Source organism: Eptesicus fuscus, chromosome 8, assembly GCF_027574615.1.
Source record: "Eptesicus fuscus isolate TK198812 chromosome 8, DD_ASM_mEF_20220401, whole genome shotgun sequence".
Classification (NCBI taxonomy): Eukaryota; Metazoa; Chordata; class Mammalia; order Chiroptera; family Vespertilionidae; genus Eptesicus; species Eptesicus fuscus.
In genome coordinates, this window is record NC_072480.1 from 10,724,524 (window position 1) to 10,751,239 (window position 26,716).

Genomic DNA, 26,716 nt, shown 5'->3' on the forward strand with positions numbered 1-26,716 from the left:
GTCCTTTTCCAGAGAGGAAGGGAGAGGAGAAAGAGATCGGAGAGGAGAGAGAGATCCATGTGAAAAAAAATCATTGATTGGCTGCCTCCTACACACCCCACACTGGGGATCTAGCCCACAACCCAGGCATGTGCCCTGACCAGAATGGAACTGTGACCTCCTGGTTCACAGGTCGATGCTCAACCACTGAGCCATGCTGGCTGGGCTCACTGAATATATTCTAACAGAGGTTTGTGGGTGCTGTGGAAGGATTAATGTGTCAGGTAGAGAATAAACAACTTCCTTAGTTCCTTCCAAATCTGAAGAAGGAACTCTTCCCATTAGGGTTGCTGTTGGTGGAAATTGGGCTCTTCCATGGGATTGTGAGAAAAGCATTTCAGGGACCTAGGCACGGGAGATTGTGGTGTGGCAAGGTGATTTAACTGTGATGCAAAATCAAAGGAGTTCCCCTCCTGGGTTCCCAATGCCCCATCTTCGTCCATCCTGCTATGAAAAAAGTCCAACCTTACCTTCATCAAGGCCAAGACAAAGACCAGGGTCCACAGTTTCTGTTTCATATTAAAGCTTAGTCCTTTGCAGCCCTTGAGATCTGTCCCAATAAGCAGTCAACTTCCCAGGCTTTCTCGGGCTTCTGATGGGTCCAGCCCTAGTCCATGATCCGTTTCCTAGGTTAGACTGACAGGCCTCTATCGTCAAGCACCTCCCCCTGCACCATTTTGACTACTAGTTCCCATGTGTTTACCTCTCCCCAGTCCCTCTTTCCCCCTCCAATCCTGTGTGGGAGGGTAGGCTGCTCCCTACATGGGGGAAGGGAGGGTTGTGAAGCTGCAGCTTCCTGGTGAAACAAACAGCCTCAATGTACTAGACTCAACAATGTGTGATTCTCTTTACTTCCTTCTTATTAACAGGTTCATTCTCTGCACAGGTTTCCAATGTTAGAGTGTACTGTCTAACTAATATTTTGTTTACAGTATACACAAAATATTATTATCTATTCAGTGATGCATTACCTTCTATCACAAAAGAATTATTCAAAATTTCTTCAGACGTCACCAGTCATTGTAAAGGATCTGTGACACATCCCTCTCTGTGTCCTTTACCACGAAACTCAGATCAAGCCTACAATCAAAACTAGCCACCTTGTCATGCAGGTGACCCTGTAAGAACCATCTCTTACAAACAAAATAACACCAAGTATATCACTGCCGGAAATAGAATGAAAATAACAGCTTCATACTGCACCATTATCTTCCACACTATCTTCGTTACAACTCTCTCAGGAACCATGTGATAGTTTCCAATATTCAGCACTGGCTTCCTGGGCTTATTCCTATTTTGTGACCAACAGTGCAGTTAATAGTTGTGATTAGAAAAAAAAAGAGGCTGCCGAAACTGGTTTGGCTCAGTGGATAGAGCGTCGGCCTGCGGACTCAAGGGTCCCAGGTTCGATTCCGGTCAAGGGCATGTACCTTAGTTGCGGGCACATCCCCAGTAGGGGGTGTGCAAGAGGCAGCTGATTGATGTTTCTCTCTCATCGATGTTTCTAACTCTCTATCCCTCTCTCTTCCTCTCTGTAAAAAATCAATAAAATATATTAAAAAAAAAGAAAAAAAAAGAGGCTACTATAAAATATATCTGAAAGAAGACCTGTTGTTACTTCTGCTAATACCTTTGCTAAGTTTTTAACAAGGGGGAGAATCCTAATGTTCAGTGGGATTCTTTGCTCACTATGAGCAAACGTGAGCAAAGCCCTCAGGGTTACGAGAACAGCAGTGGGAGTGTGGAATGGAAGACAGTGAGTGTCTGACAAAGTTAAGTTCCACTTGATTTCACACTCTGCCAAGGAGTGGAACCCAAAATCACCTATTTTTCTACCCAGACAGGCTAGGATGATGATCCAGAGTAAGAAACATTTTTTCACTCTTGTCATTTATTTTATTTTATTTTTTGCCTGACACCCCCTAAATTAATAAGGGCTACCATCTTTCAGCAACTTAATCAGCAAAACTCCATCATTCTGTCAGCTGCGTAAGAAGGAAGTGTAAGGCAGAAAGCTGGGGTGGGGGAGGGTTGGATGGCAGAGAGGGAAGGAGGTGGGATAGGGATGGAGTGGGAGGAAGGGAGAGAAAGGTGTGAGGAAAAAATGTGAGATCTCACATGTAATCTGAAGCTGAGGCAGCCTTGTAGTTATAAAGCCGCCTTTTCTTTCACTTGACAGCTTAAGAAAAGGAGGTGACGAGAATCTTTAAAATGAAACATGACATTCCCTTATTAAAGTCTCATTTAGATTTTAAATGGCTTAGTGCTTTGCATCTACTTCCACACTTGGTGCTATCCAAGGAGTAGATGTTTAATGGAAAGAGAAACTGCATTTTTACAAACAGTATATGCATGTTTCTAAACAATTTCTTTATAAACATTTTTATGTTTATAAAAGCTTTTTATGTCATCCAAGCAATAGTTGGCCACCATTTAGTAAGTATAAATAAATGTATTTTAGCTTACAGAGAAAATACATGGTATGCCTTTTGTTTACAAATAACATGACGCATAATGTGTGCATTGCATTAAGAATTTATTGCCCATTTCTGCTTCAGTTCCTCTCTACTGGGTTAGCCCAAAGAAACTGCACATCCACATTAGCAGTGCCTTTTGGCCTAATTAAATTGGAGCATTGTATGCTGGGACCTGAAGACCCCAAACAGAAGGGCAGCAGCAATACATTTCCTGTGTGATGAGCGGTCTAACACGTTTCAGGTATTATTTTCCATCTCACAGCAAAAGACGAACATCCCTGCTTCTTCTCGGCTCCCCACACCCACTTTAACATCCCTCTCACCCCAAAGGACTCCAGACATTTCCAGCCAATGTGGGTGGGAAATGCCTCAAATTGCTGCAACTTTCATCTGCTTGATAAATATTAAAAACAGGATTCATAATAATGCCTAATATTTATTGAACATTCTGCATATTGCAAAATACTGTATATACATTATCTGTGTATGAAATGGGTATCATTAACCTCATTTTATAGAAAAAACCGAGGCTCAAAGAATGCAATTTGCTCTACAGCAAATAAATGACAGATTCAAGATCCCAACCCAGGTCCCTGACTTTAAATCCAGGCCTTTTCTTCTTCCCTCCCTCCTTCCTCTTCTCTCTTCCTTCCTTCCTTCCTTCCTTCCTTCCTTCCTTCCTTCCTTCCTTCCTTCCTTCCTTCCTTCCTTTTCTTCTCTCTCTCTCTCTCTCTCTCTCTCTCTCTCTCTTCTCCCTCCCTCCCTTCCTCCCTTCCTTCTTTCCCATTTGCCCTTCCTTTCCCTTTCCTTTCTTTTTAACAGCTTTACTGAGGTTTAATTGACATATAATAAGTTGAACTTACTTAAAGTGTACAACTTGATAAATTTTGATGTGTATATAACAGTAAAAACATCACCATGATTTAGATAATAAACATATCCATTATCCATGTTTTCTTCCTGACCCTCTGTAATTCCTCCCTACTCCCATTCCATACTCTCCCATCCCAGGAAATCACTAATCTGCTTTCTTTCATTATAGATTGGTTTGAATTTGAATTCATTCCTTTTTTTATTGCTACATATATTCCAGTGTATGGATATACCACAATTTTTAAAAAAATATTCACTGTTGATGAACATTCAGATTGTTTCCAGTTTGGGGCTAATACAAATACAGCAACTACGGTCATATAGAAATCTTTGTAAGAATATATGTACTCAGTTCTCTTTGGTAAACACCTAGGAGTGGAATGGTTGGATAATCGGGTGTGTGTAAGTTTAACATTTTTAAGAAGCTGCCAAGTTGTTTTCCAAAGTGGTTCTACCATTTCACATTGCCACAGCAGTGTGTGAAAGTTCAGTTCTTCCACAGCCTCACTAATACTGAGCATGGTAAGTCTTTTTAACTTTGATCATTCTGACAGGTGCTAAATGATATCTCATTGTGGCTTTAATTTACATTTCCTTAATGACAAATGAGGTTTAAAATCTTTTCATATAGGTATTTGCCATCTTATATCTTCTTTGTTCAATATTTTTAATTGCATTTTTTGTTTTCTTGTTGAGTTTTAAATGTTTTTAGATATTTTGGATACAAGTCTTTTACTGGATATGAATTTGCAAAAATTTTCTCCCAGTGATTTTCAAAGAACTACATTCTTATTTTTGACAAAGTTAGATTTAGTCATTTTTTTCATTATGGACCACGCTTTTGATATTGTATCTAAGAAATCTTAGCCTAACACAAGGTAAAAAATATTTCTTCCTGTGTTTTCTCCTAGAGGTTTTATAGTTTGGGGTTTACATTTTGTAATATAATATGTTTGCAGTTAATTATGAAAGTGGTGTAAATTATGAACTATATATTTTTATTTGATTATTTTTTATTTTACTATTCTATATTTAATTGTAACTTAAATTTTTTTGACTATTTTTTAATGGAGGGCTTATACTTTTACTTTTTAACTTTATTTTTTAATATATTTTTATTGATTTGAGAGAGGAAAGGAGAGGAAAAGAGATAGAAATATCAATGATAAGAGAGAATCATTGATTGACTGCCTCATGCACGCCTCCACTGAGTATCGAGTCTACAACCCAGGCATGTGCCCCGACCTGGAATTGAACCGTGACCTCCTGGTTCATAGGTTGACACAGAACCTCTGAGCCACACCAGCTGGGTTTTGACTAATTTAAAGCATCCCTCTTATTCCAATATTATCAATGGGTGTATTTTTTAGGCATGCCATGATCAATTAATAAGAGATTTTTTGTTGTTAATACTCACCCAAGGATATTTTTCCCATTGATTTTTAGAGAGAAGGGAAGGGTAGAAGGGAAGGGGGGGAGAAAGAAAGATGAGAGAGAGAGAGAGAGAGAGAGAGAGAGAGAGAGAGAGAGAGAGAGAGAGAGACATTGATGTCAGAGAGACACATCAATTGGTTGTCTCCCAGACACACCCGGATCAGGGCAGGATCAAGCCTACAACCCAGGTATGTGCCCTTGACTAGGTCAAGCCCTTGACCCTTTGGTCAAGGGCCAATGCTCTAAACATTGAGAAACACCAGCCAAGGCAAGAGATTTTAAAATAAAGATGGTGACTAGCACAAACCAAACACTATTAGAGTAACTAACAAGTTACAAGAAATAGACAGTCCCTGTGAGGGGAATTCACTGTGCTCAAAGAGAATCCTAGTGGAAGGCTGAAGCCCCACCCAGTTGCCCATTTGCTGATGGTTGATTTCTCAGCAGACGGTAACAGTGAAGGTAGCAGAGTAAACGTGTGTTGTTCTGGAGTTCTATACTGTCAAGGCACCTTACCAGAGATTGAAAAACTAAAGATAGCATCACTCATTAAAGGCAGAGTTAAGTCTATCAAATAATACATTTTGAGCCCTCTTGGTTAAGTAACATTCCTCAACTTTTCTTTACCTTTAACTTTTTTTTCTCTGAATTATAAAACATGACACTGTTTTCCAGAAGGGCTACTTTTGCCCTGGGGTAAACTAGGGTGAAGATGTCTGTATCCACTGGAAAAGCAAGCCTTTGTCTCTTTCTAGGAGTAAATCACTAGAAACTAAAAATCCAGACTCATTTGTTTCTCTTGCTGCTCTAGGAATTTACTTTTAGCATTCAGAGGTGGGAATGGTGGGTGCCTGGAAAGTTGTATTTTTTCAATCTAATATTTATTTATTATCTTTTTTTTTTTGCAACTATAAATTACAATCACTAGTACAGCTGTAATTTGTGTGTGTGTGTGTGTGTGTGTGTGTGCAACTAAAGAATAAGCAAACACAGCATAGGTCAGTTTTTAAAAACTCACAGTATTTCTTGGTATAATTTGCAGAAGAGGGAAAATGTCTTGGGCCCACACCTTGGAAATAAATATCAAGTAGCCATAAAAATATTCAGCCCATTTTCCAGGTACTGGGGAGGTTCATGCATGGTCCCAGGCAGAGGATCAGAGTTCCTTTTTCAGACATCCCAGCTTAGCCAGTGACATCTCTTTTCTCAACTGTGCAACTTTCCAAAACATGTGATTAACAGCCTGCTGTTTCACAAGTTCCTGCTGGATATATCAAATGTATGTAAAAAAGTTACATACAGAAATGATCCTGTATCTACAAAAAGGAGAAACATGATAATAGTTGTTTGAGTCTCCTAATTTAATTCTGTGTTTACAGGACTTACTCTGCCAGTGAGAGCACTTTTTTTTTTTTTTTTGGTCCTCCACATTCGACTATAGAAGCCTTCACAAATCCAATAGGTTGCAATCCCACTGCTTTAATACTTAGAGTGTTGTTTCCACAGCCCCCAAAACCGCTGAAGCCAATTCACTTTTTGATAATGTTAAACATGGGAAGGTATCTTTCCGATAGATTTTGTCCAAGAAAGGACAGGTTCTGTCTATTGTGGGCACATCCTGCCAAGATCTGAATTCATTATACAGAGATAAATTAGTCTCTTTGCATTCTTTCACAATTGGCTGTGTCAACGTAAGAAATATTCAAACCTGTGAAGAATTTTTGTGTTTGAGCCAAACTGTTGACAATTGCCGGGAAGCAAAAATCTTAAAGGCTTGAGATAATGCTCTGGAGAATGGCAGTTTTGCACCTTATTTTATACATTACAATCAAAAGGGGAGATGTATGTGGGTTACATGAAATCCATTGGTGATTGATAGATTAGGGAGGTGGTAGAAAGGAAAGGGGGGAAATCTCTGGGATTGGATAAAAAGTAAAATGATAGGCTCATACTTCTTTTATATAGGTGGGTGCAGGATCGTTAACAATCAATAATTAACTCAATAACAATGAGGGGATTTGTGGTCTCCGCAGAGCTGTGCCTGTGGTTTGAGGGGTCTGGTAAAAGGAAAATTACTTTGGCATTCCAAAGGTATGTTATCGTTATCATAGATGCAAAAAGACAACAGACAGATTGACCTTTGTCAAGGAAGATGCCAGCCTAGGACATGACTACCCACCATAAACTGCTTTTAGCTAAAAAGTTTTCATTTCATACCATCCTTTGTGGTTACTTTAGGTCTATGAGTTTACAAGGCAGCCACACAGGCCTTTCCTGAACTTGTCAGGTTAGAATGTGGACCCTTTTCATCCACAGCTACATTACATTGAGGTCCTGAGGACTGCCACTCATAGCACTGCCTGTATTTTTATTTCTTGTATGCCCCTTTTTATTTTATTTTTTATTTATTTATTTATTTTTTGTATGCCTCTTTTTAAAAGGTGTCTTTTCATCTGGCAAAGGCTCTTGGTAGGTGATGATGGAGAACTGGACAATAAAAGAACTGGACAAAGCAGCTACTCAGCATGAAGTACTTCAGTTTTCCCTTGTGCTTCTTTTAGCTGTTGTTCTGCTTTTGCCTGCTTGACAGTTGCTTTTCTCACCATCTTATGAGCTTCCTTAAATAGAGTAGCTGTGAGTTTCTCCAATTCCTGTTTAAATTGACCTCATACTTTAGAAAGCCTCTCACACTCTTCATCTTTTAACTTCAGTTCCCTCTGAGATTTTGCAAGTTTTTCTTTTAATCTTTCATAGCCCTTTTCTCTGACTTCCAAACAGATGGGCTTCGTAAACAGGGACAGACTATTGGTACTCAACCAGAAAATATTATCATTGTCATCACAAGCTTCTGTTATAGAAGCACCCTGCAAAAACTCCCTGTATGCAATACGGTTGTCCTTTCTGGTAGTTAATTTAGTTAACCTAGCTGATACTCCAAAGTATCAGAACAAAGTGCTGGATCTGTAACATGGATGCTGGTGAAGTAGTCTGCTCTTGAGTTGTCAGGCCATACATGCCAAGAAGGTCTGGAGAAGTAGGTGAAGCATGGTTTACTTCAGGGAAGCCTTCTAAGAGGCCATTAGCCACAGCAAAAGTCTCATCCTAAGTTGCCCTGATCAACCCACAGAGGCCACTGCCTACACTCAGAGAGGCTCCCAGAGCCACACAGAGCCACTGGAACTGCAGGGAGGACAGCTGGCATACCACTGGGGTAGGGCTCATTCTGGGATATTGTATTTTTTACATAGGTCTGAAATCACTGGATCTGTAACTTAAATTCTTCACCAAACCCTATGTTAATCAAGAGATCAGCATGCATCTTTTCAGAAAAAAAGAAGGAAAAGGACAGACTGAGGAAAATGTAACAAGTTAGGAGTCATAGGAATTAGTGGAAAATAAGTATTCTTTACAGAAATGGAAATGGATAATTTTGGGAGGAAAAGTTAAGCAAAACAAAGTAAAACAAACAAACAAACAAAATAGTCAAAGAGAATGACTGCAATTTGAAATATATAATTTAAACCTGAAATTAAATTACTGGTATACTTGATTATTATTTTTTAAATATTTCTCATAATGTTACCGAACCCAGGTTCGCTTACCTGCCCTCATGGAAGCCAAACTCCTGACACAGGTGTTGGTAAAAAAGGAAAGAGGTTTATTCAAGTGTCCACATCTTGAGAAGATGGGGGTTTTTTCCAGTCCTCAAAACCCATCTCCAGATCGCAGTGCAGACAGAGGTTTTTATGAGGGCGAGGGAAAGCAAAACAAGGAGATCAGGGGAAGGGGCTGTGGACATGCAGGGAGTGTCACTGCGGGTCCGTGTATGGATTCTCAGGGTCAGCGTCCATGAGCTGGCCACCTGGTTGACTTCCTGTGTCTGGGCAGTCTGTGTCAGCCAGGGCCTCGAAGGCCAGGCTGCTCCTAGGGTTCACACAGGAACTGAAACCCCTGAATTGTAAAGTACAGTATATTAAAAAACCTTTTAGCCCTAGCTGGTTTGGCTCAGGGATAGAGCATCGGCCTGCGGACTCAAGGGTCCCAGGTTCTGGTCAAGGGCATGTACCTTGGTGGCGGGCACATCCCCAGTGGGAGGTGTGCAGGAGGCAGCTGATCGATTTTCTCTCTCAATGTTTCTATCTATCTATCTATCTATCTATCTATCTATCTATCTCTCCCTTCCTCTCTGTAAAAAATCAATAAAATATGTTAAAACAAAACAAAAAACCCTTTAACATGGAAGCTATAGCTTCAAGAGAACAATACAGCAAAACCTTGATAAATGGACTAATTCGGGTGAGGGGGTGTCCATTGAAGCTGAAAGCCCATTATATAATAAAGTAGGTTTTCCAAATGTATATGTTAAAAAATTGACAAATGCATTAGTTTACCTGTTTTTACTTCTGCAGACCTGTTTGTATAACTAAAATTAAGTACGTATGAAAAGTTTAAATTCAGACAAGTTTTCTATATGCATTACAGTAAATTTTAAATTTATACTGAATAGGTCTAGTAAATATGTGAATTCACATCACCACAAGTAAACAAATGCACATGGCTGGGGTGTGGCTTAGTGTACATCAGAACATCAGCTGGCATGAGTTAAAACTGCTACAGAAAGTCATGCCACGTGACAACAGAACCAACTGCTGGGCGCAATTTGGTGTGATCACATGCTAATCATTCATGGAACATTGTTTATGAGTCGTGACTCTGAGATTTAAATATGTAGACTATAGTTGTAGATATGTAATATTTATACATACTGTAGGAAGTGGGCCTCTGTGATCCATCTCCAGCATAGTCAACTTTTAATGGAAACGGTTACTGAATTTCCCCAGGGCAAACAGGATGAAGGGAGGAGGGAAGAGGATATAAGAACAAAGAACGGTGTAGGTGAGCCAGCATCACGGTGGAAAACCCCAGGCGCCCAGGACAAGACTCTTCCCACTGGCCTCAACTAGACAGGGGGAGGTGGAGACAACTAGAAAAAACCTCAGCCCATTTTTTTTTAATGGCCCAATGGGAGACAATAAGACCTAGGCAACGTATGAGGAAAACTATTAACCCCAGAGCACTCAGCCAATGAGGAACCAGAGGAGGGACTCGCGCCCCTACCTTAGGGATAAATAGCCTGTGATCACTACTCTGTGCGCCTGTTCAACCTGACCCACACCTGCTCTTGCAAGAACATATTAAAAGTCTCATTTTTGCCATACTTCTGTCTCTGAGTCCATTATTTTAATTCTGACAGGTGAGCATTTTTCACAATACTACCCATGATAAATAAATAAACTACAGTGTTTTTTCCAATATATGGCCTTTTTGCTAAAATTTGTTAGAAATAACAGTGAGTTAATTTTAAAAAATAACCTGTTAATTTAATAATAAGCAAATCTTGGTTAAAAGCATTTTAAAATTAACAGGGTGTTCATTTTCACATATGACATATAGACTGGAAATTTTGTCCATTAAATCCAAAGTCCACTAAATCAAGGTCTGCAAAATTGAGGGTTTACTGTATCAGGTTCGAGTAACAAGCTGAGTTTAACATTTACTAAGATTACTATGGGTAGCTTTATGTAAGTGTAGTATATTCATTCCCTGCTATAACAAATTATTTCAAATATGCAGAAAGTCATGAATTTATATAATTAGCATTTCTATATCCACTTCCCAAATTATCAAATCTTAATATCTTACCAAATTTGTTTATTTTTTAAAATAATGCATCATCATTCTTGATTGAAAATTTACAAATAAAAATAAACTGTAATGCATGAAACATATACTTAACGTATTTCCTCCCATTTCCCACAGGCTTTAATGTTTGTTCCTATCCTCTATCAATTGATTAAGGTTGGTTAAAAAAAAACACACCACCCTTGATGGAAGGAGCAGAGACTGAACTGTTTAGTACAACTAGCCTGACTTTATGAATAATTACTGAAATTTTGATTTATGAAAAATGAATAACCTCAAGCCATATTGTTTTCCTTCTGTGAAAAATTCCAGACACTTTTAAAGAAAGGACAAAGGTTAGGAAGAAAATAAAAAAATACTTTTTTTCTCTGAACTTTAGTAATATTTTAGAATGAATTATCAGTTTAAAGTCTAGTTTGATCTGGATCAAGAGTTTTACAGCCATTCCCCCTTTTCCATGGTTTCACTTTCTGTGGTTTCAATTATCAGTAGTCAACAGTCCAAATGTATCTATAATAAAAGCATAATATGCTTATTAGACCAGACAGCCAAACGACCTTCCAGACATCCTTCCAGACGAAGCCAGGGGCTGCGAGGGCCAAGCCCCTTGCACGAATTTCATGCATTGGGCCTCTAGTTAAATAGAGAATTCCAGAAATAAACAATTCATGGTTTTAAATTATGCACTATTCTGAGTATCGTGATGAAATCTCACACCATTGCACTCTGTCCCACCTACCTGAAATGTGAATCATCTCTTTGTCCGGCCTCTCTACTCTGCATATACTCTCTGCCCATTAGTTACTTAGTAACCATCTCAGTTATCAAATCAGTTATCAGAGAGAGGGGAGGGGTGGCAGGAGAGAGAAACCACATTCCCATAACTTTTATTGCAGTATATTGTTATAATTGTTCTATTTTATAACTAGTTATTGTTGTTAATTTATTACCATGCCTAATTAAGAAATTAAACTTTATCATAGGTAGGTACATATAAAATCATTATATATAGGGTTCAGTACTCCCCAGTGTTTCAGGCATCCACAGGGGGTCTTGTTGATAAGAGTAGAGTACTGTACTGAAAAGGCAGATTTGCTATCTATTTTTCCATAGTGTAAGATTTTGCCTGCTGTTAGGTATCTACCTCATGGGACAAAAATAGGTGTAGTGCTGTCTGTGAGAAATGCTTTTTGATGATAACAATGACATAAGGTCCCTTCCTGTACCCTCCACTGTAACTGCCTATAACTCCCTCAGTATTTTCCAATACTTTCTGCTTTACCCAACCCAGCCAATGCCTGTGGCTTTTCTGAAAGTGTCCTTCTCCAGAAAAGTGGCTCACAAGATTCCCTGAGACCACCCATTAGCACCTATTATTTTCTGGTCCTGAAGTGGGATGAGCAGTTAAAATGCCATTTTATTTGAAAATGTAATAACTTTAAGGAACAGTTCAAGTTTTAAATATTATCTACGATTTCAACAACTTCCCAATCCTTTCCTTCTCCTTCATGCTTAATAACCAGTCTTCATGTTATCTCCTATCTCATCCTAACTCTACAGCCCTGCTTGTGTGGCATCTGTTTCATTGACTAAAAATCAAGTAATAACTTTCATTCCTTCCTTTCATAGTATCCAAAATATATAAGAATGAAAGTCAAAAATTTCTCTCTCAGACATCTCTCTGTCACAAAATGATTGAGCCAATATTATCCCCTTGTTTATTTTAGTCTGTGAAGTTGTTTTGGGAAATATCTGTATCTTCAGACTGCTCTTCAATTCTAAAAACAGAACAGCTTGACTGGGCCTGGGATGTTTGGAATCTGGAAGGAGATAAAGTAAGAATCCAGGCAGTCTTCTAGCCAGTTTTGTTTTATGGACCATCCCTTCCCCTTGGAAGGTTTGGATAGCTGGCAGGGGCGGAAAGGCCCACTCAGTCATGTGCTACATTGTTCTGCCTTTCATTTCTCTTCTATTGATTGGCCACTAGAAAGGTCACAGTTATCCAGACTAATAGCCAAAATGTGCTGGGTGTTATTAGAAAGGAAATATCCTCATCATTTGCTGGCCTTGCCCTCCCCTAATTCTATTTCCTTCCTTTAGAATAGCTCAGAGGTCCCTGTCAGAATGGCTATCATCAATAAATCAACAAATAACATGTGCTGCGAGGATGTGGAGAAAAGGGAACCCTTGTGTAATGTTGATGGGAATGCAGACTGGTGCAGCCACTGTGGAAACCAGTATGGAGTTAACTCAAAAAATTAAAAATGGAACTGCCTTATGACCCAGCAATTCAATTTCTTAGAATATATCCAAAGAAACCCAAAATGGTAATTCAAAAGAATACAAGCACTCCTACATTCATTGCAGCGTTATTTACAATACCCAAGCTTTGGAAGCAGCCCATGTGCCCATCAGCAGATGATGGGTAAAAAAGCTGTGGTACATCTACACAATGGAATACTACACTGCTGTAAAAAAGAAGGAAATATGACCCTTTTCAACAACATGGATGGACCTGGAGATTATTATGCTAACTAAAATAAGCCAGTCAGAGAAAGACAAGTACCATATGATTTCAATTACACCTGGAATCTAATGAATAAAATAAACTAACAAAATGGAAACAGACTCAGGGATAGAGAAAACAGACTGACAGTTGTCAGAGGGGAGAGGATTGAGGGCTGGATTAGAAGGGTGAAGGGATTAAGCAAAATAAAAAAGAAAGATTCATGGACACAGACTTCAATATGGTGATTGCCAGAGGGAAGAGGGATGGGGGAGGTAGTAGAGGGTCAAGGGGGAATAAATGGTGATGGAAGGAGACTTGACTTGTGGTGGTAAACACAATAAAATACACAGATGACATATTGTATAATTGTCTACCTGAAATCCATATAATTTTATTAACCAATGTCACCCCAATAAATTAAATTTTAAGAAAAAGAAGCTCAAATGGCTGTCTAATAGTGAAAAAGCTTAAAATTTTACTGACTGGAAATACTGGTTGCGAGAGTGTTTGTCCTAGGGTAAGTTTAATCATTTTAGAACTAATGAAATACCTTCCAGTTGGAAGTAGAAAGGAATAATTCCTCTTATGGCATCCATGGAATTCTTACCTAAAGCAATTATTTTATTCTAATCATCAAGGTAACGTTTTCTCAGCCCCCAGATTTTATATTCCCAAGTGTGTATCATCTTCTATACTCAGTCTTGCTTCTGGGTTATATTTCTATTTGAAATCTTCCATGGCCTCCTTTATTTGAATACCTCAAAATAGTCTTTGAAAGTCTTAAGGGCTAGAACTACTTAAAATAGAAAGATCTGAGAGTGAAGAAATAAGTATATGTGTTTTATAAGATGCTTAGAAACTAGTTCATAGGAAAATGTAAAAATAAAGAAAGTAAACTGTACTTTATTGAGTGCCCACTATGTACCAGGCACTGTAGTAGAAACTTTCATGTTAGCATATTTACTCTGCATAATAACTCTATAAAGTAAGTATTATATCCACTTTGCAGGTAGGAAACTAAATTTCAGAAAGAATAAATTTTATTGTCCAAGGTCATACACCTTTTAAGACAATATCTAAACCCAGGCCTTTATGATCACAACACGTATATGAGCCTTGTTAATTCACATAATGCTTTTCTTCAAACACACTCAAGAAGTATTTATTGAGTATCTATATATATAAATATATATATATATATATATATATATAGAGGAGAGAGAGAGAGAGAGAGGTAATATGCAAATTAGCTGGGATGCCTTAAGGCATCACAACTGGCTCAGGAGGAGCTGCTCATGCAGATGGGCGGGAGGGGACTTCGTGCCGCCCCCAGCCCCAGCGGCCTCAGGGAGGCTGGGGCTGGGGGCGGGCCAGGGCGGAGACACAGCACACAGGGGCACCTGCTCCGAGCCTCTGTGGCAAAGGCTCGGAGCATGCCCCCACCCCAGCGGACACACACCAGGGGGTCCTCTGTGCATGAGCTGCAGAGGAAACACCTTTTCTGACCGCTCATTGGCTAAGCTCCCTGTACGCCGCCACTTGCAGTGTTCTTGGTAACTTGGGTAATAAGACTCTAAGAAGGTGATCTAGGGTTTTTCCACCTCACACCTGGAGGAAAAAACAAAGGTCCGCTGCTGGAGGGGCTAAGAAATATCATATCCTGCCCTAGCCGGTTTGGCTCAGTGGATAGAGCCTCAGCCTGTGGACTGCAGGGTCCGGGTTTGATTCTGATCAACAGCATGTACCTAGGTTGCAGGCTTCTCCCTGGCTGGGGCCCAGGTCAGGGCTCATGCAGGAGGCAACCAATCAAAGTGTCCCTTTCACATTGATGTTTCTCTCTGTCTTTCCCTCTCTCTTCCATGCTCTCTAAAAATCAATGGAAACATATCCTCAGGTGAGGAAAGAAAGAAAGAAAGAAAGAAAGAAAGAAAGAAAGAAAGAAAGAAAGAAAGAAAGAAAGAAAGAAAGAAAGGAAGAAAGAAAGAAAGAAATGTCATATCCTATGAAAGATACATCTTGAAAATGCCTAAAGAAAGCTGTCATTTTTTTCATGGTGGAGGGACTGGAATCCGTGTTGATGAAAACACCTTGGCGGCTGCGGTGGCTGGCAGTGGCAGCAGCAGCAGAGTGATGGGGGTGGTGCCTTCCCCTGATCAGCCCGGTCACCTTCCGCAGAGGGAGGCCAGACTGAGGCTTAGGCCATCCCCTGAGGGCTCCCTGACTGTGAGAGGGGGCAGGCTGGGCTGAGGGACGCCCCCACCCCAGTGCACGAATTTCATGCACTGGGCCTCTAGTATATTATATGGTCCTGACTGTCCTAGTACATTATGGAATAAATAATATGTAAAATTTAGACCCTGATATCAATAGCTTTAATCTGAATATATTCCATTTTTTCTAAGTCAGAGCCAGTAATCATAAAAAATTGGGGAGGGAGGACAGGGTGAGGTACAGAGAAAAATACAATTAATATGTTAGATAAAGAAGATCTTGAACTGTTGGAGACATGGGAAACGTCATGGAAAAGGGCTAATAAAATCAACCTCCTTAATGGGCTTATCATTTTATCTACATTCACCTTGCCCTTTTACCTTCTTTCATAGAAGATTCAGTGTTAGAGTGGGAGTCCTCCAAAAGCAACTGCAGCTCAATTCTGTCATTACACAGATGAAAGCCCTCCAGCCCAAAGAGTAAGCAACTCAGTAAAGTTTACCCATCTAAAGAGGATCAAACTTGGACTTTAGACTTGTTCCTTGTCCAATTTTATGCTTCTTCCACATGCTATGGTGCCAAAACATTCTTAATATTAATTAAGTCATTCTTCAAGAAATATTAAGTCCCACGTATGTTCTAAGAGCCTGAGATAGATACTGGGGAAATAACAGGGAACATGCTAGGTATTGATCCCTGCCTTGCAGAGATTATATTTTGGTAAAGATTCTCATTCCCATCCCCCCTATAGCTAATAATAAAAGCATAGAATAGAGCCACAGAAGTTTAAGTGATGATTAGTTCTGTGAATATGTCTTTTCTTCATATAAATGTTTCCTTTTAACTTTGTGACTTTCATGACTATCATCTATACTAGAGGAAGGTGAGAAAGAACTGTTTAGATAAGTGGTTCTAATGCTTTAGAATCATTTGTAAGACTCGTTAAAAGACAGTTTGCCAAGCTCTACCCCAGAGTTTGTGATACAGAATAGGTCAGGGCTGGGCCCCAAGGATTTGTATTTCTAACAATTTCCTGAAGATGCTGATGCTGGTGTGGGGACCACACTTTGAGAACCACTGGTTTAGATCATCCCCAGAATGATCGGGCTCCTAGATGAAATTCAGGACAGAGTAGATGGCTCATATCATCTCTTACTGATGGTGATGAGGCCAATTGTTCTGATTTTACACACGAGGAAGCTGAGGCAAGTGAAAAATTAGTGGCTTGTCCAGTAACAGCTGTGTTTCTCCTGACTGATAATGAGTGCCAGAGGTCGGCTTTCTCCAAGCAAAATTAAAAAGGTGTACAAAAACTAACACTTAGATCTTATGGAATATTCAAGAAATGTTCCTCTCTTTCTCAGTCTGAGAACTATTAAAAAAAACCTGATGAGCCCATTCTTTTCAACCTGATTCTTGAAATCCAACAATTAATCTTTGTAACCCCTACTCCCAGTGGTTACCCTCATTTTGGTGAGAAGCTGAGTGGTTAGAAGAATGATTTAGACTGAGGACCAGAAGACCCACATTCTGGCCCAGGCGCAGGCACTGGGTATTTAAACTGGCCGAATTAAAGTAACTGGGGTCATTCCTTCATCTGTGAACTGGATGATTAGAAAGATGACGTCTACAATCTTATCAAACTCCAGCATTTTGCATTTCTCTCTTGTTTCCCTGGTTGTGAATGGACTGAAAGGAAGGGTGGAGCCACAAGTGACAAAGCTCTAAGTGTCAGAGTCTCTTCTGAAAACACAGACCCTGGCAGCACAGTTGTACCTGCTCTAAAGAGCAGGTTATTGTTGTGATCCAGTTACAAACAGGAATCACAAGAATCTACGTAGGAACACCATGCTACATGTGAAAATAACATTTACCGAAGAAATGCGAGCCACAAAGCCCACCTGAGTAGCTCACTGTTATTCAGTCAAGGTTAACTGAATGCCGAGGGACGGGAGAGGAAAAGGTAGAAGGCTTGCCAACGCAGCAGAGTTTCAAACCCAGCAGCAAAGCGCCAACGTAACTGTAAATGCATTTCTGCGCTTACTCAGAAGAGAATGTAATGTCCCTAAGCTGCAGAAGCCAACCAAGGACACAACTGATGGATGCAGATGTTTTATTTCCAGCCAGCCGAAAACCAGAGGAAAAACAGTGACGTGCTAAAGGATAGGGACTCCTCTCCCCCATGTATTACCCCATATTAGAATCAAACTCAAAGAACTTGTAAGATGAACATGTGAGTTTTCTGGGCCTTTGCAGGAATAGACCAAACAGCAAATAACCACCACCTCTGTCCTATGCATTCCTTTTAGGGCCATCTGAGCCACTGCTGGTGAACTTTATTCATTTTATCCTGAGGAGACCAGAATCCCTTTTAAATGGAGTGGTGCACTTCTAACAGCTCTTCCTCCTTCTCCTGCAAAGAACCTTATTCCGTTTTACACCTGGTGGCTTTCTGACACAGTACAGTCCCTGCCTGTTAGCTCCACTTACAAAGCAATCCAAACCAGGGGTGAGCCTATTGCCTTCAGGAAGTGATGCACCTTAACTTTTGCAGCCACTTCAGGCTTTCCCTACTTTTCCATCAAGAGTCCAGGATTTTTTCAGAAAGCAAAATAACACTTGACGCACACAAAGCTATAAATCAGCATCAGGAAACAAGGTCATGCATTTCACAGCACATGATCCAAAGGAATGTGCCAAATTGGCCATTAGTCACTTGAATTGACATAATATGTACCTGGGCTGACATTTTATTTTTACCATTTGCCCTTATTGCCTTCTCCTTCCTGGGAAACTCCTTCCAACTTAGCAGCTTCCCAAATGCGTTCCTTTGTCTGATAATCATTTGAAGGCACTGCTTTAAAAATCATCTTTCTTCCTTTCTATTTTATCTCTGTCCTCCAGGACAGCGAAGCAGCTCCTGAGCTATCTGTGCTGAGGCAGGTGATTAACTTGCTCACAGATTGCCCCTCAGTGCATCAGTATTGTCTTCTTAGCCACACCACAAGTGAGTGGTGATGAGGGAAGGGAGAGACACAAATTGGAAGAATTGCTTACATAAAAAGCATTATAAACTGAGAGGGGAGACCAATAATACAAAACATTTGCTTTCCTAAAATAATTACTATGGAGAGAAAAAACTGTAGCTTGAGTAAAGTTTTATATGAATTCATACCTCAAAAGTTATATACTCATGCTAATATGTTTAAACTGAATTTCAACCAAAGAATTTTTCAAAATGCTTTGCAACCTAGCATATCCTAAAAGGCATAAGACTGTGGAGGCTAATTACGAATTCCTATAGTCTAATCCTTCTGGAATAGTCTCCTAGCTGAATTCCCAGGAGCTTCGCATTTGGTATCTGGACAGACAAAGCCCTCCAGCAGCAGCAACAAAAATCTAACTATGCCACACTTCCAGCAGCCTCCAGGAAATGAATGCAAAATATTTGTCTCCTGGCAAAGGATCCATGCCCCTGAAATGAAGTAATTTATTTGCAGGCCATCCTGCCTTCTGCCGTGCCAGCTTCAAATACCAGACAGCACATGACTTATTATCCCACCCCACACAGGCATCCTACTGTTGAGCCTGAACAGCACACAGCTGGATTTTGCTGGGTAACAAATCCTTAGAGAGCCACATCTACCATGCTGGAGATTATCATAATTGATCTCTATATGTTAATCATTTGCAGATAAAAGATAACACATGAACATGCAGACTTCCCATAAAGTCTCACTCGTGTTGAGGACCCTTTAAACACAGCCAGCCCATTCTTTAAGAGAGCAACAAGGATGACCCGGATGCTAATGAACAGACTGATGAATATATAAAGCAGGAATTATCAGGTTCCAAAAGAAAACTCATCTGAGCTAAGACATTGACATGCTAGACACTTTGGCCAAGGCACCTGACCTCTGTAAGCCTCAATTAGCTGAACAGTAAAATTGAACAAAACAAAAATCTTGATAAAAATGAGATGTTGGATTTAATTTCTGTGATGAGCTTTCCAGAGTAATTTACAATTCCAAAGACGACAATCAAAACACAAAGCAAATGTCAAAAGTGCCAGCACAAGAGTGGGTTGTATCACTTTAGCTGTCAAACATATTATACAAAGTCTCTTAAATCAGCCTGTGTAGTATTCTATTAATGTAAAGCACACTACACAATGTCAATTTAAATATTTTATATTGGAAATATAGTGTGCTATGTAGTTTTAAGGAGAGAAGGAGGTTTAATATTTTTTTTATCTCCCTACATAATTCAAAAATAATACCTTTTCCTAGAAATTTCTTTAAAGAAAACCTGCTATGGTTAGGTTACAGGGAAAGTTTTACGAAGTGCTCTGTGGGTTCCAAAGAAAAATAATGTAGACTTTAGGGAGGTAATGAGAACTTTACGCTTCTAAATTACATAATTAGTTCCTGAGTACTTAAGAATATTTAAAATGACATTTGCTGATTGGAAAGGGGGTAAAAATGAAGTAAAAAGAGGATAAAGGAAGATAACACTTATTAATCCTTTTAATCCAGTGAACATAGATGGAAGGGAGGGAAGCTCTACTAGCTCATGCTCTAAGCATTTAAGATTTTAAGGATCAGGTGAAAAAAGTGGTTTTTGCTCTGAGTTTACAAATTGATACAGCGTCCTTGATTCCCTTTATTCAAAATCTGAAATAACTGCAAGTAAACCAGGCATCCACCTTTATCACTACTATTTATATTGAAGATCCCAAATATTTGTCTTCATCCCAGACACTTTCCAGATCCAAATTTCTGTCCAACTTTTCCCACATTTAAAAAAAATCCTTAGAAATTGTCTCTATACTCCCCACACCTAATACCATTATAAGTCCCTGTTTGTCTGGGACAGTTCCAATTGATGCCTGTTGTCCTGGGGCAATCATTAATAGTGAGTGTTCCCTTTCAGTGTCCAAATTGGAAGGATAAATTACGTGGTTGCTGTACCCACATTCTCCACCTCTTCCATTCCACCCATCCAGCTTTAGGTGAGACTGTATCATTGTCCTTAGCTCAGACTGCTAAAATAATCTATTAACTGGACTTCCAATCTGCAGGGCATCCTTTCCTTTCTCCAATTCCTTCAGCACACCACTTCTTCCAGGTGATTTTTGTAAAATAAAAATATAATAAGGTCACTCCTCTGCTTCATTAAATTTGCCTACTTTCAGAATAAAGTTTAGAGTACTAAAATTCAGAGTCCTCCATGATTTGACTTCACTCAGTAAATCCCCATCACATGTTTGTTGAATTAAACTATATTAGAACTTCCTTGTTAATAATAATAATGCCAACTTAGAGTTAGTTTTCCAAGATGCTTAAAGTGTTAAAGAGCCAATATTGCAGGTCCTGACTAACTTATTTTCTAGTAAAAGACAGGAGTTATGGGACACTCTGGCTACAGTCCCAGCAGTGTTTCCAAATACTGCATCAGTCTTTTTGTATTTTTAAACAACTTATATCTTGAACGTATTATGGGAGCTTTCTACTTGAAATGGCCTGTAGAAAATCTTTCTGAGTGCTAAGGATTCTCTTATAATGTATATCTTGTTTGTTAACTTCTCATTTTCATAAGTTTTCTAAATCTTTCTAAAACTTTCTGATACCTCACATTGTACCAACCTATAAGGAGTCTCAGGGATGGGAGAATTCTAAAGGTCACGCCTGTCTGGTATTTAGTTGAGTCCTTCTATAATAGTGTTTCTCAGCTTTGGGATACATTAGAATCACCTAGAGAGCTTTTTAAAAATGCATGCTTGGGCACCCCACCTGTGATTTAATGAATCAGAATCTTCAGATATGAGGCCCGAACAGGTGTGTTTACTGATGCTCCCTGAAGTTGGAAAAGGATGAGCAGCATCCGGACCGTGATACAGCATCCAGCAGAATCAAAGCTTACTTGATGTCAATATGAAAATAAATTAATAAGCAAAGTTGCTGCTTGGAAAATGAAAGCAATGGCATGTAAAAAACTATTTAAAATAAGTAAATATTTTTAAAACATTGGTTTATTTCTAATTATCTTGCTTCATGCTATCAAAACTAGTCAGATTTTACATAACCCTAAAACTATGTCTACACATGCTAAGAGCATAGTACTGCTAACTATATTTATCAATTCGTGTACATAAAAAGCTGTTAAAATAAAACTGGATTTGGAGTTCAAACTGGACTTTTTAAACTACTCTAACATAACCAGGTTCTATCTAATTCCTTTCAAACCCACAACAATAACAAAAAGCAATTTACTCATAAAACAAAAAGCTTACTTCAAAATAATCAAATCTTTCTAATTTTTCCAACACCATTTATTGAATAGACTATCTTTATTCCATTGTATGTTTTTGCCTCCTTTGTCAAATATTAAAGGAGTGGGTTGGACAGATATGTACAAAAAAAAAAAAAGAAAGAAAGAAACTAAACCACATTCTTACACTGCAAATATGAATAAATTCAAAATGGATTAGAGACTTAAATAAAAGACTCAAAACCATAAAAATCTTGGAAGAAAACACAGGCAGTAAAATCTCAGGTATTTCTCGTAGCAATATTTTTTCTGATATATCTCCTCAGGCAAGGCAAACAAAATAAAAGAATAATCAAATGGGACTACATCAAACGACAGAATTTTTGCACTGCAAAGGAAACCAACAAAATGAAAGGACAACCCACTGAAAGGGAGAATATATTGGCCAATGACATATCTGATAAGTGGCTAATATCCAAAATTTTAAAGAACTCATGAAACTCAACACCCCAAAAAACAATCCAATTAAAAAATGGACAAAGGATCTGACTAGACACTTCTCCAAAAAGGACATATATATGGCCAACAGACATATGAAAAAATGCTCAATGTCACTAATCATCAGAGAAATACAAATTAAAACCACAATGAGATATCACCTCACACCTATCAGAATACTTATCATCAATAAATCAACCAACAACAAGTGCTGGTGAGGATGTGGAGAAAAGAGAACCCTTGTGCACTGTTGGTGGAAATGCAGACTGGTGTAGCCACTGTGGAAAGCCGTATGGGGTTATCTCAAAAAATTATAAATGGAACTGCCTTATGACCCAGTAATTCCACTTCTGAAAATTTATCCAAAGAAAACCGAAACACTAATTCGAAAGAATATATACCCTCTTATGCTCATTGCAGTGTTATTTACAATAACCAAGATTTGGACCAGCCCAAGTGTCCATCAGTAGATGAGTTGATAAAAATGTTGTGGTACATTTACACAATGGAATACTATTTTGCCGTAAGAAAGGAAGAAAATTTTACCTTTGGGACAGCATGAATGGACATGGAGAGCATTATGCTAAGCGAAGTAAGCCAGCCAGGGAAAGATAAGTACCACATGCTTTCACTCATATGGGGACTTCAATGAACTGGACTTCCTAGCAAGATAGAGACAGACTCATAAATAGAAAGCAGGCAGACAGCTCTGGTGGTGGTGGGAGGGACAGTGGAGGGATTGAGCAAAAAGAGAAAAAAGAGAGAGAATTCATGGACATGGACAACAGTGTGGTGATTGCAACAGGGGGTGGGTGAAGGTGGAAGAAGGAAAAGTAAAATAAAATAATATTTAAACTAAGAACAATAATAATAATAAAGGAATGATTATTTTAAAAATAATCAAATCTTGAAAGATCAGCAAAATTCTACCAAAATGAAACTATTGTCATTATAATAAGTCTTTCTACTTATGCTGCCTCAAAACCACAAATTATAAATATATAGAAATGTTACATACATAAAATTATAAATTTTGCAAGTCCAATTCAAATATAAATATACTTCAAGAGTATGCTAATGATAGAAATTCAACAATAAATCCACTTCTAAAGAGTCACTAACTTTTTTGCCTTAGGTTTGGCCATTGAACACATGGATTTTTTAAGAGAACTAGCAGGGACTTTTTCCTCCAACTACTGAGTAGGTCAGCATCAAAGTCCCAAAACACTCTGAATATTAAAAGCTTTCTTCCTCTGCATCCTCCTTTTCATCATATCAGAAAAATCAGACGAGGGGAATTTTCATATTTTCTGGCTTTAAAAACAAACAAAATTCCCATTACAAGAAAAATAAATTCTGTAACTATGTATGGTGACAGATGTTAACTAGAGTTATTGTGAAGAGCATTTGCAGTATATACAAATATTGAATTACATTGTCCTCATGAAACTAATATATCATTGTATGTCAATTATATCTCAATTGTAAATAAATAAATAAATAAATAAATAAATAAATAAATAATAAATCCCTTATTTATTGAACACTAATAATTTTTTCCTGCCCTAGCCAGTTTGGCTCAGTGGATAGAGCGTCGGCCTGTGGACTGAAGGGTCCCAGTTTTGATTCCGGTCAAGGGCACATGCCTGGGTTGCGGGGTCAATCCCCAGTAGGGGGCGTTCAGGAGGCAGCTGATCAATGATTCTCTCTCATCATTAATGTTTGCATCTCTCTCTCTCTCTTCCTTCCTCTCTGAAATCAATAAAGAAATATATTAAAAAACAAAAAACAGAACAAAACAAAATTTTCCCCTAAGCATTTATACCAGATAAAATTGTGAAGCTAAGCATGATATATGAGAAATATGTCATCAAGGCTAATAAAGGAAGTTCTAATCTATTCTTACCCTTCCTGTGACCTTCAGATGAGCCCATACTTTCTCCTTCTATGTCAATAAAAGAGTGAGTATCTACAAATCCTAATACCTCCATTTCTGGGTATTATTAACAAAGAAAAAAATTAAATGAAGTGAATCTTTTCAGAGCACATCACTAACATTCACTGCCTACATACAGATCTATGGTGCTCCTAGCTAATGCACTAACCACTGGACTCGCCAGACAGAGAGTTTCATAGGAATGGTCCATGCTAGAAAGGATTCCTAGCCTTGTAAATCAGCGATCTCAATGGAAAGAAGGCTGTATTAGAATACCCTAAAGGATCAGATCCACATTCCTTGTCTAGGAGATTAACTAACACCCAGCAGCCCTGTTTTTAAAATGGGGTCATTTCAATTAACTCCTTTCATCATGTAAAGGGCTATGTAAGATTTAATGACCTATAATTAGGGCAGAGGGAAGTAGATGTGAAGGGGCCCAAATCAAGAACTAAACCCAGCTTCTCAACTGAAACAAACACTGGGGGAAAGAAGACAAGACCCACCTTCAAGTGCATCACATCAAATTAACCAAATGCAAAGCTACCTGAGAAAAGGGTGCCCACTGATTGTTCTGACCAGCCCTCATGTCAGGGGCATCCAACAGACTCAGAAGTGTGCCTTAATGCAGTACCAGGCTGTTTTTATTACAAGGGCCTTGTAGCATACTTTGATACCTGGTATTGTGATACCTTCAACTTTGTTCTTCTTTCTCAAGATTGATGAAGCTATTCAGGATGTTTTTGGTTCCATATAAATTCTTGAAATATTTATTCTAGATCTGTGAAATATGTCACTGGTATTTTAATAGGAATTGTGTTGAATCTATAGATTGCTTTGGATAGTATGGACATTTTAATGATACTAATTCTTATCATCCAAGAACACGGTTATATGCTTCCACTTATTTTTATCTTCCCCAGTTTCTTTCTTCAATGTCCTATAGTTTTCCTACTACAGGTCTTTCATCTCCTTGATTAAATTAATTTTTAGGTAACTAACTTTTTTGCAATAGTAAATAAGATTGTTTTCTTAGTTTCTCTTTCTGACAGTCCATTAATGGTGTATAAAAATGCCACCTATTTCTGAATATTAATTTTGTATCCTGCTACTTTGCCAAATTCATCTATTAGACCTAGTAGCTTTTTGTTGGAGTCTTTAGGGTTTTCTAAGCATAACATCATGTTATCTGCAGATAAAGGTAGTTTTACTTCCTCCTTTCTAGTTTGGATGCCTTTTATTTCTTGTCAGATTGGTGTGGCTAGGGACTGACTAACAATGGTGAAAGTGGACATCCCTATCTTTTTTGTGAATTTAAGAAAAACATTTTCAGTTTTTGCCCATTGAATATGATGTTGGCTTTAGGTTTATAATAAAAAAGGTCTGGTATTGGCATAACAACAGGCATATAGATCAATGGAACAGAACAGAGACCCGAGAAATCAACACACGCCATTATGGTCAATTAATATTTAACAAAGGAGGCAAGAGCATACAATAAAGACAATCTCTTCAATAAAGGATGTTGGGAAAACTGGACAGGTACATGCAAAGAAATGAAACTAGATCACCAATTTATACACACACAAAAATAAACTCAAGATGGATAAAAGACTTAAATGTAAGTAGTGAAACCAGTAAAAATACTAGAGAGAAAAAAAACACTTAAGCAGTAAAATTTTAGACATCTCATGCAGCAGTATTTTCACCAATACAACTCCTAGGTCAAGGAAAACAAAGGAAAAAATAAACAAATGGGACTATATCAAACTAAAATACTTCTTTAAAGCCAAAGAAACCACCCACAAAATAAAAAAAAAATCCACTATATGGGAGAACATATTTGCCCATGATATATCTGATAAGGGGTGACTTTCTAAAAATATATGAAGAACACATACATCTCAAAACCAGGAAGATAAACAATCCAATTAAAAATTGGGCAGAAGACCTAAATAGACACTTCTCCAAAGAGGACATACAGATGGCCAATAGACATATGAAACAAATGTTCAATGTCACCAATCATCAGAAAGATGCAAGTTAAAACTACAATGAGGTATCTGTCCACATGTGCCAGAATGGCTATCATCAATAAATCAACAAACAACAAGTGGTGGAGAGGATGTGGAGAAAGGGGAACCTTAGTGCACTGCTGGTAGGAATGCAGAATGGTGCAGCCACTGTGGAAAACAGTATGAAATTTCCTCAAAAAATTAAAAATGGAACTGCCTTTTGACCAAGGGATCCCACTTCTGGGAATATATCCTAAGAAGCCTGAAACACTAATTTGAAAGAATATTTATACCACTATGTTCATTGCAGCATTATCCTATCTAATAATAGACAAATATGCAAATTGACCATACCTCCGACACACCACAAGCCACGCCCACAAGCCACGCCCATCATCCAATCAGAGCGAGTATGCAAATTAACCCAAACCAAGATGGCTACAGCCACAGAGAGCAAGGTTTCCTAGGTAACAGAGGAAGCCAAGCTTTCCACCTGCCCTAGCCAGGCCTAAGCCTCCACTCAAGCTACAAAGTTTCAATTACAGAAGGTAAACAAATTCAAACAAATGGTGGCAGAATGGAGCTTGAGAGAGCAGGCCAGGGTTGCCGCCGGCAACAGGGGAAGCAAAACTTTCCACACACCCTGGCTGGGCCCACCTGCTTAAGGCAACAAAGTTTCAATTATAACCCCAACAAAAATGGCTACCGGCCTCGGAGGGAGCCCCAGGCTTGGCTCCGCTCCAGGCTACAA

At 38.7% G+C, this 26,716-nt stretch overlaps 1 protein-coding gene and 1 pseudogene across 1 annotated transcript in view; both read right to left on the reverse strand.

The window, feature by feature from the left end:
* LHFPL6 (LHFPL tetraspan subfamily member 6) overlaps positions 1–26,716 on the reverse strand; it is a 275,595-nt gene that overhangs the window by 176,666 nt on the left and 72,213 nt on the right. The window lies entirely within an intron of this gene.
* On the reverse strand, positions 5,796–8,045 carry LOC103295631 (rab-3A-interacting protein-like; annotated as a pseudogene).